This window comes from Vicugna pacos, chromosome 24 (assembly GCF_048564905.1).
Source record: "Vicugna pacos chromosome 24, VicPac4, whole genome shotgun sequence".
NCBI classification, from domain to species: domain Eukaryota; kingdom Metazoa; phylum Chordata; class Mammalia; order Artiodactyla; family Camelidae; genus Vicugna; species Vicugna pacos.
Window position 1 is genome coordinate 3,485,357 of NC_133010.1, and position 20,148 is coordinate 3,505,504.

The window sequence follows — 20,148 nt, forward strand, 5'->3', positions numbered from 1 at the left end:
GCGGTCCAGCCCCGCCAGCCTGCACTCATTCAGGTCACTCACTAGGGGTGGAACGGAAGGGCTGGACAGCCCCGCTGGCAGGACGCAGAAATCACAGGCCCTGCTCGGGCTCAGTGAGTGGGAAGGGAGAGCAAATCGAGAGATGCGCCATTTTAAGTAAATTTAGAGACACATACCGGTACACAGCTTGATTTCCTCGTCATGCTCCCTTTCATTCCCTTGATAGCGCTGCCACACTTGCGGGACCACTTCCTCTCCGTGGAGACGTGTACAGATGGTATGTGATAAAATCATTAGGTCTTAGCAAATCAAAAGAGGGGCATGAAACAGACTGAAAGTGATGTTGGGGAGCGCGGCGCCGCGATCGCGCCCCCCGCGCCGCTCCCCCCGCCCGCGGCCCCGCGCCGCCCGAGAGGAAGCCGAGTGCTGCGGGCGGGAGGCTGCGCGGCGGCGGCCGCGGACTCTGCTCGGCCCTCCGGGCCACCTTCGCCCCGTATCTCCCGAGCGTGTGTGCGCGCGTGTGTGAGTGTGCGCGTGCTTTCCTACAAAGGGCGTTTTACGATTGATTCGTAGTCCGCCCCCTTGGTCCTTTGTGCTGCAACCCCTCTCCCGCCACCCCAGGTGCTTCGTGCTTCCTCCCCGCGAGCGCGGGTCGCCGATCGCCGGTCGTGCCTTCCGTTCCGCTTCGCCCCCTCGGCGTCCCGGTGCTGCCCGTGGCCTCCGCGCCCCGCCTTCCCCGCCGCGCCGCTCGCCGTGGCCACCGCGCCCCCGTGTCGCCGCCGGCGGCCCGGCCGCGCCGCTGAGCCCCGCGCGGCTGTGGCGGCTGCAGGAGGAGGAGCCGCGCGAGCTCAGCGACCGGCTGGCCGCGTGACGGACAAGGTGCGCAGCCCGGAGCCGGGGGCCGGCGCGCTGCCGCTGACATCACATGGCAGCATGTCTGCATTTGGAGCGCTTTTAAGTGGTGAATTCTATGGGATGTGAATGTCAACTCAATAAATTACTTGAAAAAAATCCAGATAACCATGGGACGAGTTGCTGCTGCTCCTACTGTAGCACCTGCTTTATTTAGGTGGTCAGCGCCCTCCCTCTTACGTTTGCTCCTCTCTTTTCTCCTAAGTTGTATTTGGTGGACTCAGCATGTCCACATAAAGGGAACGCCTAAACCCCCTGAATATAGACTTGTGGTTGCCAGGGGGGAGGGAGGGTTGGAAGGGACAGACTGGGAGTTCAAAATTTGTAGATACCGACAGGCATATGTAGAATAGATAAACGGCTGATTCCAGGTTGGAGGAAATACAAGATGAGTCTGGAATATCTTGCAGCAGAAACAAGGAAGTGCTTAAAAAATGATGAGGACATGTCAAAAGAACATCAAAATCAGCCTGAATGGTCACCCACTAGCAAAATTATGTTGAAGCATTAAAATTCATAACCACAGTACAGGGATTATAACCCACTGAATAGACAACAACCCATAAATTCATACTACTATATATAAATGAATAAATAAATTGAAAGTATGATAATAAATGGGATGTTTAAAATACTCTCCCCCTCAAATACTTATTAAGTAGACAGGGAAAAACAGTAACTCCATAACAGAGATGCCAATCAGACACTGTCTTATCAAGTATCAAAGTGAACATCATCATAAATAGGACAAACTGAAACTGTATGCCACCTGATAGCATATAGTATCACAGCATCACTTCTACGATATTCCTGACAAAGATACATAACTTAAAACTGTATGAGGAAACATCAGAACAAATCTGAATTTATTATCATTTGTTCTGAATAATCTTCAAATTGTCAAAGTCACGAAAGTCAAGGAAAGCCTGAGGAACTGTTCCAGACTGCAGGACACTGGGATTGAAGGATACTGAAAAGACAGGGCAGCTAAATGCAATGTGTGGTTCTGAACTGGATCCTTTTGCTACAATGTTGCTACTACAACAAGTAGTGAAACTTAAATGGGTGGGAGTCGTTTAAAGATTAGAAGACATTAATGTTTCAACATTAACTTTTTGATTTTAATAGGTGTAGTGTGGTTATTTAGGAGAACATCTTGGTTTGCAGGAAATACACACTAAAGTATAAGGAGGTGACAGGACAAAGGCTAGGAACTTACTCTTGAAGGGTTTAGGGGGGAAAAACCATTCTTTGTACAGTACTTCTAAACTTTCCTAAGTTTGGACTGTTCAAGCTTCCTTATATTCCTTATCCGAGTGCCACAAATTAGTATGGAAAAGACTAATAATTCAATAGAAAATTGGGCCAAGGACACAAACAAAATTTAGGAACTACAAATGAAATGCTAATAAAAACTATAATGAGTTTTTTAATGTAGCAGATTATCCAACATCAAAAAGTTTTATCACATACTAGTATTATATATCAAAGGATAACATGAAAAAAAAACAACAGTTCTTAATTGCTGTACGGAGAGCAATCTGGCAATAGCTATCATTACATAGTGATTCCATTGCTGGGAACTGATTCTGCAGCTATTCACAAACACTGGCAAAACACTAAGTCCAAGATATTCATTCCAGTACTGTTTATAATACAGCTGGGTAACAATCAAAATGTTCATCAATAAGGATTTGTTAAATGAACTATGGTATAGCTATACTATTGATGTGGGCATTCCAAAATATAAAGCAGTTCTATATAGAACAGATAAAGAACTATCTCCAATATACAGTAAGTACAAAACCCAAAATATACAGAACGCGTTTGGTACATGTGTGTGTTTTAAGGAGATTTTATATATATATATATGCATATTATTTACTAAAATATAAACTCCATGATGAAGGAAGCCAATGTGAAGAAGCTCCCACTGGCCAAAGATGGGACAATTTGAATATCAGTAAGAATAACTAAAATGAACTGAGAGAAATATATTTCAATTTGTGAGTTTATAATGATACTTTAAAAAAGGGAGGGGAAAGGTTACTAGTGAAAGATGCTAGTGAAAATTAACCAATCATTTTGAAAACTGGTATGTAACAGGAAATAAAACATTTACTCTTCCTCTCTTATATAAACTGAACCACCAGGTAACCAAGTATCATATGAGGGGAAGCTTCTTTACAGAAACATTCCAGCAATAAATGAAAAAACAATAATATTAGAAATAATAAAAATTTGCAATCTCTGAAGAGTTAATGAATTTGACCATTGAGTATTAATAGTTCTAATACCACAAAAAGAAAGACCACCAGATATTACATACCTCCTGATTAAAGAACACAACCCTACCTACAAAAGTTTGCCCAAACCATCAAATCTCAATTTGATTAAAACTATTAGAAACTGTAAAAGATCAAACTATACAACTTTCTTCAACAGATACACTGCACAGGGAAGAGTGGGGGAAAAAATTAGCAAAACTAAAGCATACTGTTTAAGAATGTACACTACAGTATTAAATTTTTAAAGAAAAAAGCCAGAAAACGATTATCATTTTCTGGGGAAGGAAGAGGGCTATGATCAGAATGTGGCCATAAAAGGCTTTGGTAGTGGCTGGCAAAGTTCTGCTTCTTGACCTATTTGGTATTACAATACCAACTTTAATAATAATTCAGTAAACTAAATATTTGTTTTATGTGAGTTTATCTGGCTAAATTTTGTGATAATAAAGGTGTTTTTAAAAGGTGGGAGATTGTTTAAAAGGTGGAGAGGTATAACACTAAAAACATGGTTTTTTTCCAACTGCAGATCGTAGGCACATTAACATTTTTAAGACTAAATTTTCTCATCTATTAAAGATGGTAATGTTATCTTATAATTCACTAGGCTGCTGAAAGAAACAAAAAAACATTCACAACGATCAGCAATAAGCTTGGCTCACACTGTGTTCAATAAATGTTTTACCTATTATTATTTCATTTAAATATTATTCCATTAACATCACTTTCAAATGAAACTTGGAAAATCCAGTAGGTTTTCTATATACAACACTGTAATCAGAAAATACAGCCTGGGTATTTATGGAGCCATCCATCATAGTTTAATATGGGATTAATTTCTATATGTTTCATGTATGCTTGAAAGGAACATCTACATTCTATTTTGTGAGAGTAAAGTTTAAACATCTAAAACACCAATTGTTCTAATTGTGTTGTTCAAATATTCTATGCCTTTACGTTTTGCTGGGGGTAGTAGTAGCAGTGGTATGACTTACCGGCTTTTGAAGGAAATGTGCTAAAATTTCCCACTGTCTGTAGGTAGTCCATTTTTAGTATGTAAATTTTTGCTTTAAATACTTTGAGATGTTATTTGGACACAAAGGCTCAAGATTATTATTTCTTACTAATGAATTATTCCTTTTCCATCATTATGCAATGGCTCTCTTTATCCTTAATAATGTTTTTGCCCTTAAAATCTATTTTTGCCTGATATTTTTCCCAAGAGCTTTTTGTTTTGTCTTTTATCAGCCTAGCATTGTTCAACTTTTTGCTCTTGGATCACTAGCTATATTTTAGATTTAGTTCTTCTTAACCATTTGTTATATTTTTTTTCCTTTTCAGGCAAAGCAAGAGTATGTCTAATGTGCTATTTAACCTACCTAAAGCCAATTTCCATGACTATATTTTTAATTTCTGAAAGGTGATTTAGTTTTCTTTTTTGAGTCTTATTGTTTCTTTTTCATATAGGCCTGTTACTTCATCATCCTTCATTTTCTTTTTTTTTTTAATCCCTTTGATCATTTCACACACATTTTATATTCCTGTTTAAACTGTTCTATCACTGGGCACTTTAAGAAATCTATGTACAATTAGGGAAGGTGTTTCAGGTTCTAGGCTGCATGTGTGGGTCTCAGTGCTAGCTGTATTTTGAAAGGCTGAGGCAACATCTCCATTCCTCATATGCACACTAAAATTCCACCACAGATCTCTTAGGACATACATCCAGGACCAAAAAAACCCCTGTGCTATTTCACCCAGCAACATCAGTTCCCACATAAGGTTTTGATTTGATTTCTCTCATACCTGGCACCTGCGAATTTCCTTCTCTTTTTTTCCTTCCTTCGAGTTTAGCTATGCATTTACAGTTTTGCTCTTGGTTTGTGTTACATTTCTATATGTTTGCTGTGTGGGGTAATATCTCTATCAGCTTGGTTTATCACGTAGTTAGTAGTCAGTTTCTACTATACTCAAAAGGACATTCTCAAACTTTCCAACCTATACAACCCCTCTTTAATATCTATAGACCTTATTATTATAGATACCCACCCAGACACCACCCTGGAATCCATCTTTCCTTCTCACCACCATCAACACAGCAGATATTAAGGAATGAAAAGTAAGAAATTCAGAGATAGTAACAGGAAACAATAGGTGCTGGTTAATTCAGCTGCAACCTGAAGTTCACAACAAATATATACATGAAGCTACATGATTTCAATTATGTAATACCATAATAACCCCAACTTTCCATTCATAAACACTGTCCTCTTTTAAAGCAAAGCTCAGTTCTAAAATAACTGTGCTGAACTCTTACTTGTGCTGTGCTAACTTTCTATACAGCTCTCATAAATTACCACTGACTGTTCTGAGAATCACGTATGGTGCAAGAAAGTATTTTACAAAGAGGTCATTATAAAAAGATCACTTGGCCATTATTGTAAATAAGAAGCAAAAGGAGAAAAGCTCCAACCAACCAACCAAGAAACAAGAAAAATCTCTAGTCACTAGTATTCTCTTCATCTTTTGAAGAGGTACCGCTATAGTATTGTAATATATACCATATAGTCTACTATATGTACTGTAGCATATACCATATATTCTATATTTCATATAGTGTACCCCTATAGTACTATATTCTTTACCATATCATAGCTGTCTTATTTGTATTTACTTTTTGTTGTATGCCATATTTTCCTAACAAAATTATAAGCTCTGAAAGCAAGGCTCCTTTGTTATATTTTCCCTCCATGTTCAGCTCAGTGCCCAACAACTACTAAATAAATGCTGATATTCATCTATGGAGAACTCTTTAATTTTACTCAGTCAAGGAATTTTTCCCAGAAACCACCACTAGTGGTGGGCTAAGATGACCTTACATACCACTATACAGAAAAAAAAAAATCCAAACAGGAACTGCTTCCCTTCTTCCTACCTCCAACTCTGTGAACTCACTTACATGCACATTCATTATTTTTTGTTTCCTCCTGACATTATGATCTAGTCCACAAGACATATTTGGCACATATGAAGCAAACAAAAAAAGTTTGTTAAATAAATGAAACAATGAATAAAGTGAATGATCCATGGTAGCTGCCAAACTGCCTCCAATCCAAGAACCAAGAAATCAGGAAGGACTAGTTATGGTACTGTTCTAACAACAAAGTCTCAAAATAATATTTTGTTAAAAACTTAACTTTATAACTTTTACATCTAATATTAGAGTACCAATATTCAGATGTCAAGCTGTAATCTAAGAATAATAATAAAATAACTCAATACCAAAAATGTTCAATTTCAACAATAACATAGAAAATTAATTTTCAGTTAGAAAAAAATGTTTTTGACTAGAAATGTTCAATAGAAACAGACTGTCATCCATATGTGTAACCATAAATTTTCTAGCAGCTATATTAAAAAGTATCAGCAAAATTAACTTTAGTACAATTTTAATCTAAAATTTTCATCTCAACATGTAATCAATATAAAATGATTGTATTATAAAATATAAAATATTTTACATTCTTTTTTCTCATATTAAAGCCTTTCATTTTTAACACAGCATGCCTCAAATTCAGACAAGTCATACGTCAAATGCTCAACAGTTGTATGACAAGTGGCTACCCTAATTGGACAGTACACACACACATATACACATCTTTATTAAGTTCTTATCAGTCCTCTTAAAAAAGTATTATGCAATTTAAAGGGATGCTATACACACACGAACATAACATCAAAACTGATTCTGGAATCCTTAGATTTTACTACAAATCCTGTGTACATATACTAGAGTCTCCAGGGCTTCCACCATCAAAAGGACCCACGAGGAGAAGTAAAGACTTCTAGAGAAGAAGCATGCTTTTTAACTAAAAAATCATCTTTGAAATCTTTGATATTAAACAGCACTAAGAGTTTATATTGGAATTAATGTCAACATAAAGAGACTTAAGTCTATATACCTTCAGCAGAATATTTTGATTTTTTTACATACCTTTATAACTATCTTAAAGATTTACAAAAAACTATACTATTGATTGGCTGGGGTTTAAAGTCTATACACGTTAGGTTTAAAAACTAACCTAAAGTTAAATGGTAGTTGATGGAATCTTTAGAAGCTACATCTTTGATATTATAAAGAATTACTGAAAACTCAAACAAGGCTTCATTTCAACAGAAGAAATTTAGACCACTTCATTCTAAACTGCCTGACATAAAGTGTGTTTCACATGTATTTGCTGAAATGAATGTGCCACGTACTGTGTGAGGTACCCGTGAAGCAGAACAACCAAACAGTACTACATTTGCCCTCCAGGAGCTTAGAGACATAACTAATAACTAGACAGGTGATAATAATACAGTGTGTCATATGCTGTAACAGGGATAAGCACAAGGTACTATGGGAACACACACAAATATCAAATCCAATTTTAGATGATGCTGGGGTATTAGTGAAGGTTTCTTGCAGACTGTCCAAGCTGAGATGATAACCAATGGCGGTTAGTTAAGCAGAAGGGAATAGTGTGTGCAAAGACCTGAAAGTGCTCACCCTCCAGCAGTGTCAAGGAACTGCAAGTTGCTCCATATTGGCTGTATCATGTAGCAGGGGCCAGATTATGAAGGATGCTACAAACACTTTAAAGAATTTAGATTTCATCTTGATGGCCAAGGATAGCCACTGAAGGGTTTTAAACAGAACAGTGACATGCTCTGATCTGTTTAGGGAGATTACCTGAACAATGTATAAACTATTGGAAATGGATGGCACTGGATGGAAGAGACCAATCAGGGAATTATGGAGTAATATAACTGAGAGATGAACATGGCTTGAACTATGGTAACAAACATAAAAGACCTGAATAGATTTTAGATATATTCACAAGGTAAATTCATAAAGCTTGGTGACTGAATTGGTGGGGTGTAGAAGAGGATGGTGCCAGGAATAATAATGATTTGGGCAACTGAATGGATGATGGTACCATGTACATTTAATAAGACAGGGACTTTTTTAGGTGAGACAGGGATGCAGAGTAAAAAAGAAAAGGTGAGTTCAGGTTTGGATTTTTAGTTTTGAGGTATCTGTGGGACACATAAGTGGAGACTCAACAAAACTAAATATATTGATCTCAGGCTCTGGTGAGTGATTTGGGTTGGAGATAGAGAATTAGAGAATTTTGTCACTCTGAAAATAAACTATAGTAGGTAGGAGTGGAGAGTTGGAAAGTATAAATTATCTATCAGTATTTACTTATGGTACAGTACTGATGTTTCATGGCAGATATGTCATCCAACTCTTGAGAAACAGCCATATAATGTAAAGTGGATCATCGTCTATTAATTTCAAAATTATCAATACTATACATAACAATATTTATGGGTCCCAGTATTGATGAGAATTCATAACTCCAGCTTGATAAAAAATAAAAGAAAATCAACTGATAACTAGTAACTTCAAGGACTAACATCCTTTAGGAAGAGCTTATTAGCTTTATTTTCATTCTTCCCTTTAACATATCACATTCTGTTCTCCTAAGACGTTTTCTCCCACTGCTTTCAGGGAAAGGGGTATAGAATAGCCTCACCACAAAATGGAACATTTTAAAATTCTTTCTTCTATTCTCATATTTTATATCTCTAGTTCTGAATTTCCAATATTTCCTAAAGTGTCAAAATCCATAAAATAGAACCATTCTTTTCTATTTTATCAAACAAGAAAATTATTTTAAAGTTAGTAACTTTCATAAAAGAAGTCTTTTAAATTCAATTGGAAAATGTGGTTCAAAGGTGGCATTATATACAAAGTAGAAGCTGATATGACCAGAGTATTACAAGCATCATTAATTCAAGATCAGAATGACCATGGTCCCAAATCGACAATTAAGAGAAACCTAATTCTAGGCTAACCTAAGCTTCATGTAAGTCACTGATTAAAAGTTGTTAATTTTCCTCTATTTGCTAGTCACTATGAATGTAAAAATCAACCACTGAGGGACTTGAACTATTAGGAAAGCTAGATATGTAAACAAATAACTGAAGCAATATAATAAGTGTTGCTACAAGCATACATGTGGTGTTAGTAAAATGTAACATAGGACACACAAATTACCACATGCACACAGCTTGAAAGGAAACAATTTAGCCTGTCCCGAGTTTTATTTTCACATGAAATTTACAAAATTTTAGAAATGCCTTTAGTGTAGTTTTCTAGAGAAGGACTAGTCAAGACCAGGAGAGTGAAGTATGAAGATCAAAACAAGAATAAGTCTTACAAGTTTCTTACAAGTATTAAATGCTTACAAGTATTCTTACAAGTATTAAATGCTCAACCTTTGTCATAAATTCACACAGCAAACCACTTTACTGAAAGAAGGAGAACGGACCAAGAGGCTGAGTGTCATCAGTTTTCTTTCTTTCACAGTTCCATAGTTATACCAGAATTTCTGGGACTGCATAATTTTCAGTAATGTTTTACAGATCAAGAGATTTTAGCTGACAAGAAAGACATTATTGACCTGTTTCACTGATGGGGCACCTGAGGCCCATTAAGGTTCAGTGAAATGTTGAAAGTTAGAAAGTTAGTAAGTGGTGGCAAAATAGTAGTTTTTTTTTTTTTTAGCCCAATGGACTCCAAGCACAATGTTTTAATTTATTTTCACAAAAAGTAATTTGGACATCCAAATTACATACAGATGATGATGATGACGATGATGATGATGATAGTGAATGGACAGTAAATAACAGTACTACTACCAACTCATGTACCTAACACTGAAAAATTCCATGTACAGGCACTACTGTTTTCAGTGCTTTATATATGTATTAACTCATTGAATCCTTACATAAACTCTAAGAGGAACATATTATTATTCCCATTTAATAGATGAGAAGACTAGACACAGAGAGGTTAAACAATTCAAAGTATGTGTCACATTTTTTCTAATTATAAAAATGTTCACAACTGCCAAGATATGGAAGCAACCTAAGTGTCCATCAACAGATGAATGGATAAAAAAGACATGAAACACACACTATGGAATACTACACAGTTATAAAAAAGAATGAAATCCTCCCATTTGCAACAACATGGATGGACTTGGAAGGTATAATGTCGTATTACACCGTAGTCTTCTTGCTCACAATATCCATCTCTTTTCTCTCTGTTTACATAGTTTATAGTTCAGTGTTCTGTCAAGTCCCATGTTCTCTATAAAGCCTTTCTAAACTTTCACATCTTGGATTGCTTTCTGACTGGAACTTTGCAAAGTCAAAATTTGTAAAGTCAAATAAAGAACAGAGTATTAGAAACAGAGCTCTACCTAGTTGAATGAGTTTGGACAAGCCAATTAACCTTTCTGTCTCAATTTTTTTTTGCATGCAGAATGAGAGAGATTGACTAGACCAGCAGTCCTCAAACTTTAGCATCAGAATCATGTGGTGGTCTTTTATTAAAACACCTTGCTGAACTCTACCCCCAGTGTCTCTGAATCATAAAGCAGGCAGGGGAGTGATAATTTACATTGCTAACAAGCTCCCAGGAATGCTGCTGCTGGGCAAGAGATCATAATTTGAGAACTACTGGGGCCAAAGAAAAGTCCTTGAAGGCCAAAGTAAAGGGTTTGGTCTTTATTTTGTTAAGAAAAAACATGGAAAATTTTCAACTAGTGTTGTAGAATTTCAAACCTTTTGTTAAGAGGTGGATTAAACAGCAATAAAGCACAATAAAAAGATTGCTTCAATAATGGCAACAAACCAGGGAGCCCTAGATTAGGGTGGTGGTAGTTAAGACTACAAAAAAACAAAAAAGCCTCAAAACATTATTATGGCTCAGTCACTCTTTCCCACTAATGTTTTTGCCATTATCTACTGGAAAGCTACAAACATACATACTACTGCTACCCATAAAACAACATAAAATCAGGGATCACTTTCTGGTACAGTGAAGTCACTATAATTATTAGAAAGTAACTTAAAACATTAGATCCATAAGTATATTTCAAATTTAAACTTAAAAAAAAAACCTATGGGAAAATGACAGAATAGGTAGATTCGTTTTATCGCCAAGACCCCTTAACATTATTAGTAAGGAAATAAAAAGATATAAATCCTTACAACAAAGAGAACCAGATGAAGTGATCTGTACACAAGAGATTTCAATGGAATACCAGAAGACACAAAAATGGAGGAGTGTTGACTAGTGAAGCAAAGTAGAGGAAGCTACTGCCTCTAAAGCATGTGAGAGGCTACAACAGAAGAGAGAGATGTCAAGTTCTCTCAAAACCTCAGAGAAGTCTTGAACTCTGAAAATGCAAGTAGAAAACAAAGGACAACAGTGATATGTGGATCTGAAAACAATGGCATTTGTTGCCGATCAATACAATGAAATCAAGTCTTCTTCTCAAGCTACCAAGTAAGACTGAAGGTAGAATGAAGAAATTTCCAGACATGCAGAGACTTAAAGTTTTTCTCCTATGTAACCTTTCTTAAGAAGTTACTTGAGGACATATTTTAACAAAACTAGGGAGTAAACCCACAAAGGGGAAAACTTGGGATGCAGTAATTAATGAAGTCATCACAGAAAAGCAACAAGCGGAAGATACTTCAAGACGAAAGGGTGAAGAACGCCCAAAGAAACTAGTATAGATTGGACCAGGGCTCTGAAGGGTTACAGAAATGAAATTTCCTGGAGAAAGGGGGAAATAATAGGTTAGACAGTGGGGAACTGAGAAAAACCTGGACATGATAGAGGCAACAGGTGAAATATAAGAAAGAACCCATCAGAACAGTTAAGAATGATTCTTTTGAGTGGCTCAGAAATATTTCAGGCAGTGGAGAAAGAAATAGAATCTCGCATATACCTGGCTCTACAGGAAAAACATCTCCGTAAGTATAATAAGATGACCACTGTTACTACTTTTCAACGTCTAGAATCAACCTACATACAAATTAACAAAAATACTTCGTTAACAATATGATAAATACGTTATCAACCTTGATAATGAAAATGTAGAGCCATGAGTATTTTCATCTTACAAAGGAGGGAGTCTACCGATATTATTCATAATTGAGGAAAAATGAAATTAAGCTTAAAGTATGTTGTTTAAAGTTATGTAGTGGGAGGATGGTTAGGGTGATAGCTCAGTGGTAGAGCACATGCTTGGTGTGCACAAGGCCCTAGGTTTAATCCCCAGTGCCTCCGATAGGAAAAAATTGAGGGAAAAATAAGTTACATTGATGAGGTGAGTGGAGGGAATGTGTAAGTAAACCATCACAGCAGAAATCAACAGGCAATGTTTAAATCTGACAGCGACAAAGCAGGATGAGCTTTGAGCAGCCAAAAAAGATCTTATGCTATTCATGCACAAAAATTCATCTACTTTACTCGAAGTTCACTGCTCAGGATCCATCTATCTTTCTCTGCACACAATTTTCTTAATTAAGGCATCACATTTCCAAGTCTTCATACCTAATTGTGCAGGCAGATTTGTTATCTAAAGATTACAAAATCAGCATATAAATTGTCCCAGTCAACAAAGAACATGCCATTTGTTTAGAGAGAAAAGACACATGTGGCAATCAATGAGCAAAATTCTGTGTGTGTGTGTGTGTGTGTACTTGCTGCACCAGAACACCACCATATCACATGAGGCAATTAGAGACTATGAATATAAAATGTTATCTCTGTAGTGCAAATGATTTTCATAAAACAAACTATAGAAAAGCAATAAAAATAAAAGTAAATGTAGTTCAGAATCATAGGGGAAGATTTCACAGAATGAACATAGATCAGGCTTGATTGATAAGACATGGACAGACAACTAAACTTGAAAAACAAGATGTTCAGAAAGGAAAAGGGATATAAAAAAAAAAGCAAAGGTAAGTAAGGAGACCAGTAAACCTGTGTTACTCAGGAGCTTTCAATGGGAAGACATAGGGTGCTAGAGAAGGAAATCTTCAGGTACTCCAGAGGCATTGAACAAATATGCAAAAGCGGCAGAGGTAAGAGTATAGGAACGTTTCTAAGACGAGTCTATTTCTTAACACCAAAATTATAAGACAGTCTTGACAGCTGGAAATATAGGCAGCTCTAGCAGATTAAAAGAAAAATCTCCATTATTTTTGTGCATTTTGTGGGCAACTAGAAAAAATACATATATTTGAATCTATCTGCAAGTTTTACTGAAGAAGATGAAATATCACACTAAAGAACAGCAGATGGCGCCAAAATATTATTTTTTTCCACAACTGCCTTCCTTGGGGCCTTCCTTTAATCACATAAATGATTAAAAACTCTTCATTTAGAACTGAAGAGTTAAAAAAAATTACAAATCATCTAGGTTTTCATGTGATATACCCACAGATTGATGTTAATAACAATGTCCTAGAGCAGGAATACATATGGAAAAACAAAAGTTTGCATAAAAGGCAAAAACCTGACACAATACAGCTTTTTTTCTTACAAAGGAGTTGCTAGTCCAGAAAAAATACTAATATCTACAAAACTAAAGAGAGTCATAGAAAAATTTCCATAATAAACTCTTAATTAATGGCATTAACAGAACTGATCAACAATATGAGTAATTTAAGGCTACTCTTCACAGAAATGTATTTCCTTTCTGATTCTAAGATGTATAAGGGGGAGCATGACCAGAATAAAATATATCCACTGATCTCAAGATCACCCAGAGTTCAAAATATTTAAATGTAAAAAATAAAAAATAAATGGAGGATTTGGGGAACAACTGTCATCATTAATAGCTCACTTTTATGACATCTGGGTTACATTAAGACTAAACTAGTTTAGTCTTTGGGGGTGTTTGTACTGACTAGGGTGAAGGGAGAGGGAGGACATCTTGGCAAGACTTAAAAGTAATAGTCGCTGAATGATTCACAGAGAAAAATAGTATATTTTCACAAATTCATAAATAGATAAGACCTCCAAGAGAGATTCTGGACCAATCTCTTGTGTACAAATAGCTAAAGCTTTGTTTTCCTCTTTCTTATCTATAGCTACTTTTTAAGAATGTCTGGAGGGCTTAAAAACCCTTCAAGTACCAAAACAGAATTTTAATTTCAATCATTTTGACTAAAAATATTTCTAAAGTAAATTACCTTATTTTACCTTTAAAATAATATAACAATTTGATTTTTATAAGATAATCATTAGGATCATGAAATAAGTCTACCACTTTGTAATGTGATGAGACCCTGGAAGACCCACCCATCAGTACAATGCATTTCTTTTCTTTCAGTTTTACTGAATTATAATTAACATATAGCACAGTATATGTTTAAGGTGTAAAGCATAATGATTTGACTTACATATACCATGAAATGACCACTCCAATAAGTTTAGTGAATATCCATCATCTCACAGGGATACAAAATAAAAGAAAAAGAAAAAAATTTCTTCCTTGTGATCAGAACTCTTAGGATTTACTCTTAACAGGTTTCATATATAATGTGAAGCAGTGTTAATTATATTAATCATATTGTACATTATATCCCTAATACTTATTTATCTTACAACTGGAAATTTGTACCTTTTGACCACCTTCATCTAGTCCCTCTACCCCTAAACCCCGCCTCTGAAAACCACAAATGTGATCTCTTTTTCTATGAGTTTGTTGACGTATAATTGACCTACAACACTGTTAGTTCCTGACACACAACATAGTGATTCAGTACTTCTATATATTACAAAATGATCACCACAAAGCTATTTTTAAAATAAGGTGTCCTAAACTGTTGGGTTTCTTGTGTTACTCCTGCAGTTTATAGATTTTTTTCTCCCTTTCTGTCATGTTAGATGTTATTTCTTTTAGGTGTTCCTGAGACTAACTACAGACTCCTCTTTTCTCTGATAGACCAAAGAAGTAGCTTGCTAAACATACCTATTTTTAAAAAGGGTTAACAGACACTATTATAGGAGTTTAGGACACTTATCCTAACATGCTTTTATCCCCCTTTTCTATTATTTTTTGAACTGGAAAGTATAGCAGTGCTCAAACTTAGCTGTGCACTGAATCATCTGTAGAACTTGTAAAAATGTATATATTCACACTTTACTTATGAGGGAGACACTGCGACTGACTTCATAATATCTATTCCATCACACAAGAATATAGCTATTTATGGTAATTTCATTCTCTTCAAGGATGAGTACAGGCCTGAGTTAATTTGGCCCAGTGAGACACTAGAAACAGTTTGCTTTTTTGACTTCTGAGTAAAAGAGGTCCTTCTTTCTTTTCTCCTAGTAGTTACTAACAAGGATAAATGTTGTGGCATTATTGTGGTAGGCAGCCACCCTAGGTCTTGAGGGAAACTAACTTGAAACAAAACTTCCTGTCATGTAAGATAAGTTTTCTGATTGTTTAAGACAGTTTGAGTCAGATTTAAGTTACTCACATCCAAAAGTACCTTGAATTTTGAAAAAGCTCCACTGTTAGTGCCATTGGACTAGAGAAGTAACCATCTGAAATTCAAAAGGAATTAAAGTAGAGTGGTGTGAAGAACTGGGAAGAAAAGGGAAAAATAAGAATCAAAACCTAATCTATGGGGTAAACTTCATCATAAAAATTATGTACAAATCTCAAAATATGCATGTATGTATAATTATTTCTTTAGATCCTCCTTCAACATAGATGATCATAGCACCAAGCATACCAATTCTGTTTAATAATTATAACAAATCTAAAATAATCAGTCCAAAGACTTACATTAGCTTTACGTTTTCACTCTTGCCTCCAAACCTGTTTCAGTACAGAAAAATAAAACCAAAATACTGTTGTTAAATTATCTCAAAATGAAACTGTCTCAAGTTAAAATGCTATAGATCTGTTGGTATCATAGGAAAGCTACTGAGCTATTATCAAATAATTTTATTCAAATATGTTTTTCAAGAATAATCACTACATAGTTGACCTTATAGAAGTGTTCTGCTATAAGACTAATAGAGAACAGAATTCACTTACACATCTCTGAAATAATCCAGTTACAGAAAACTTAAGTGAAGCCTGTAATCAAATCATAATGGCATTAGTTTAATAAACTGTTTAAAACAAATGGTCTATAAACAGATCCTAATTTATGAAGTAGCTAAGTAAAAGTTATAACATTATTTCAAGTTTCACACAGTTTTCTTTAGACCTAGTAATTTGGGGTTGTGGTACAAATATGTTCAAAGGTATTGGTTGACTTTGAAGAAATACAGCATCTTTCACTAGAGCATAAAGATAAGTGAAAAGCTGGATTCACGGTTTTACTTGCTATTTTGAACAAATGGTAACCAATTTACAGCATATTTGCTAGAATTTTACATTTACTTAAATTTAAAAGTTGGTAATTTGGTTGTGTTTACAAAGGCTGTGCTGATCTTCAGTTTATAAGACCACTACTATAACTAGGATAGCTAAGTCAAATCCAACTTCAATAAATGTACCTATTCATTAAATATAAAAAAAATTTTATGTACTGATGTTACTTCATGAGAAATCACACAAAGATAATGACAGAGATAGAAACTACCTTTGAACAATTCATAAAGTCAGTAGTAACATAAATATTCAGTAAGTACCTAGATTTAATAAATTATGTTATACATAAGCAGTAGGGTCTTCAGTCAAGATGAGTAAAAAGTTCTTATAAGAAGTTGGGTAAATCACTAACTCATATTCATTAGGGAAATGACATGTATATCAAGTAGGTATTTTGACCAACAAATAGTGGAAGTGAAAAATAAAAGAGGCAAAGCCTTGAAATTTAATTCTGCTTTTTACATCCCTAAATGAATCCATATACATTATTAATCATACTCTGGTGCATGAGACAAGGATGCTCTTTTCTCATTTATTATGCCAATAATATTTTAAAGTAAAATATTAAGCAAACGCTTTCAGACTTTTCTTTCATACATACAAACAGAACACCTGGGTACTCTTTATTTTAACCAATTTAGAGTAAAATTTTTCTAACCTTTAAATGAACACAAGAATTAATACAATTTTCCATTGTATATATTTATACGCCACAGTACATGGTACATAAGTGTTCAATAAGTACCTACAAATAAACCATTTCAAACAAAACTGATTACATCACAGTGACAGAAATTGCTGTTACTCCAAATCTACTTATTTCTTCTGTGACAGACCCCAGATTTCTGTCTGAGCACATGACCATCTAGAATATAGCCCGCATTTCTCAGCCTCCCTGAGCAGACCAACTGACTAGGTTTTGGCCAATGGGATAACAGGAGAAGTGGCTTATATGACTTCAGGGATAGGTTCTAAAGGAAAGGAAGAGGGCCATTCTTTATTCTTTCTGTTTACTGCTAGGTAGAATGTTGTAACATAAGCAGATATTTTGAACCATAAACTCATGTGCTTAAGGATAGTGGAGTAATAAAATAGGAGCCCAGGTCCCTAATGTCATGGTGGAGACTTCATACCAATCTTAGATGCATACCTCTAGACTATTATCACAACAGAGAGGAATAAACTTCTACCTTTTTAAAACAACTATTGCTTTGGGCTTCCTGTCATTCTGACAGATCTAATTTTAATAATCACACAAAGTAAAAACATTCTCTACATTTGTGTAAGAATCTTAAACACATAGAAGACATAGGTGGAAACAACATGGGCAATCAGAATCAACAGAATTTGTTCAAATATTAGCTCTGTTATTTAGCTATAAGGTCTTGGGCAGGTTACTTTGCCTCACTAAGCCTGTCTCCACAACTGTAAAATAGGAGAAAAATATCTACTTCTTAGAATTACTGTGGGGATTAAATATAATGAAGAAGGGGGAAAATGAGGAAGCAAGAGAAAAACAAATGTCAGCAAAAAGAGCTAAGAAAATTATTAGCTGGGAAAGGGAAATCAAATTGGTATTTTAAAACCAAAAATAATATACAAAGTAGGTTATTCAAACATGTTCTTTATTTCATCTTTCATAACATATAACATCTATAAAATAAGGGTGTTGTAATACATGATATCTAAGGGTTCTTCCAGCTCTAAAATTACTTCACAAAATTATGTTATGTCACAAATATCTATAACCTATCTAGGAAGGTTGTTTAAAAACTTTCAGGTCCATGCTACTCTTGAGAAAACACACACACACCACTGATAGAAAGCAGGCTTCTCTACGATAAGCCTTAATGACCATCTTCTATTGTTATGTATAAAACATGGTATTCACTCTGCAAAATGTTCTATGATCTCTGACATAGCTTTTGTGTGTACTCTCAGAGTTGTAATTTCTAAGAATTAAGGTCTTTGATGACACAATTTATAAATAAAAAATTATCGTAAAGATTAAGAACAATCTTCTAATAGCTTGCATGATGCAGATTTTGTTTAATATAGCTGCCTTTAATTAACTGCTTTAACTGATTAGTTAATTACATCAGTCTTTCTTCACTTTATTGTTAGTGTAGTATCAGATAAGCTTGGTTAAAACCTGCAGTAATGAACAACTCCAAAAATCTCTATCTTAAAACAGCAACAATTTATTTCTCACTCACTTTACATGTCTATCACTGGTTGGTGAAGAGCTCTGCTCTGTATTAATTGTTCTCCTCTGGAACTCAGACTTATGGAACAGTCATTCTCTGAACCACTGCTAGTAGCAACAGGAGAAAGAAAGAGCTCTGGAAGGTCTCATATTGACAAATGATTTGTCTGAAAGTGACATACTCATTTCCAATCACAACTCTTTGGCTAGAACTGTTCACAAGGCTTAGTGACAGAGGGATCAGAAAGTGCCAGATGGCACAAAGCCAAAAATATCTAGTAAGCAGTATAAATGACTATCCCAAGTGCCTAGCTTAATGACACAGAAAAAGGTTAAAAAATGGGTTTTTTTTTAGTGATAGAGAGTTGAGAAATCATTAATTCTAATAGTTATATCATCACTTAAAAAAATTAGGACCTTAAACAAACATCACTGAATTTACCAACATTCTTCCTATAGAAACAGACTCCAGGACAATCAACATCAAAAAAGCTTTGAGAAAGTTAATGAAGAATAAATATGTATTATCTATGCATATGTACCTCTACAGACAGATACAGATATACACATACACTTATTCTCCTGATGATATATAGTACAGTTCCAGGAAAGAGATGGCAATGCTAGCCCAAATTCAAGTTTTAAAAAAATTTTTAAAAAATTTAGCTTAATTACTTTCCCATGCTACAATTAGAAACAAAAATTTTAAAAAGACTGCAAGGAGTCAATAAGGTAGCAATGGTCATACACTTAAATGCTCACAAAGGTTACAATTAAGAAAGTGACTGAAGTAAAACTAAATGGTGTGGGATACAGGGAACTGGAGAGTTTACGACTCATGCAATTCTTACCCAGTGCTAAACCCTGACCAACTGTTGCCAGGCTGGAATTCATGCCAAGTGGTATCAGATGATTTGAAATGTTAACAGACCCAGGAATCAAGACTATGTGAAATCTCACATTTAAAATGTTGGAAACCAACTGAATTTATTTTTTAGGAACACTGTGCAGGACAAATAAGACATTCTATTGACCAGATCAGTCTGCTGGCTGCAAGTCTGAAACCTTTGGGCTAGGCAAAGTGAAAGACCTTTTGTGCACACATCTTTTTGGAAGCTACCCAATTCTTGATTGTTGTCTTAGGCAACTTAAAATAAATAAATACATTTATAGTGGGAGGGGGGATCTTGAGGTAAACTAGGGGTCTGACAGAAGAGACCTAAAATACTTTATATAATTCTGCTTTTTAAGTTTTTAAAAATACATAAATATAAAAGTTACTTTAAGAAGCACTTTTAGCAGAAGCTCAGTTAAAGTAGTATTTTAATGTAGACAAGGCATGAGAGTTTAGTTCTTTTGTAGGGATTAAACAAAGAGAACCAACAGACATCCAAGAAGATCTCCCAAAGTCCAATTAAATAGTTCAGATTTTTCT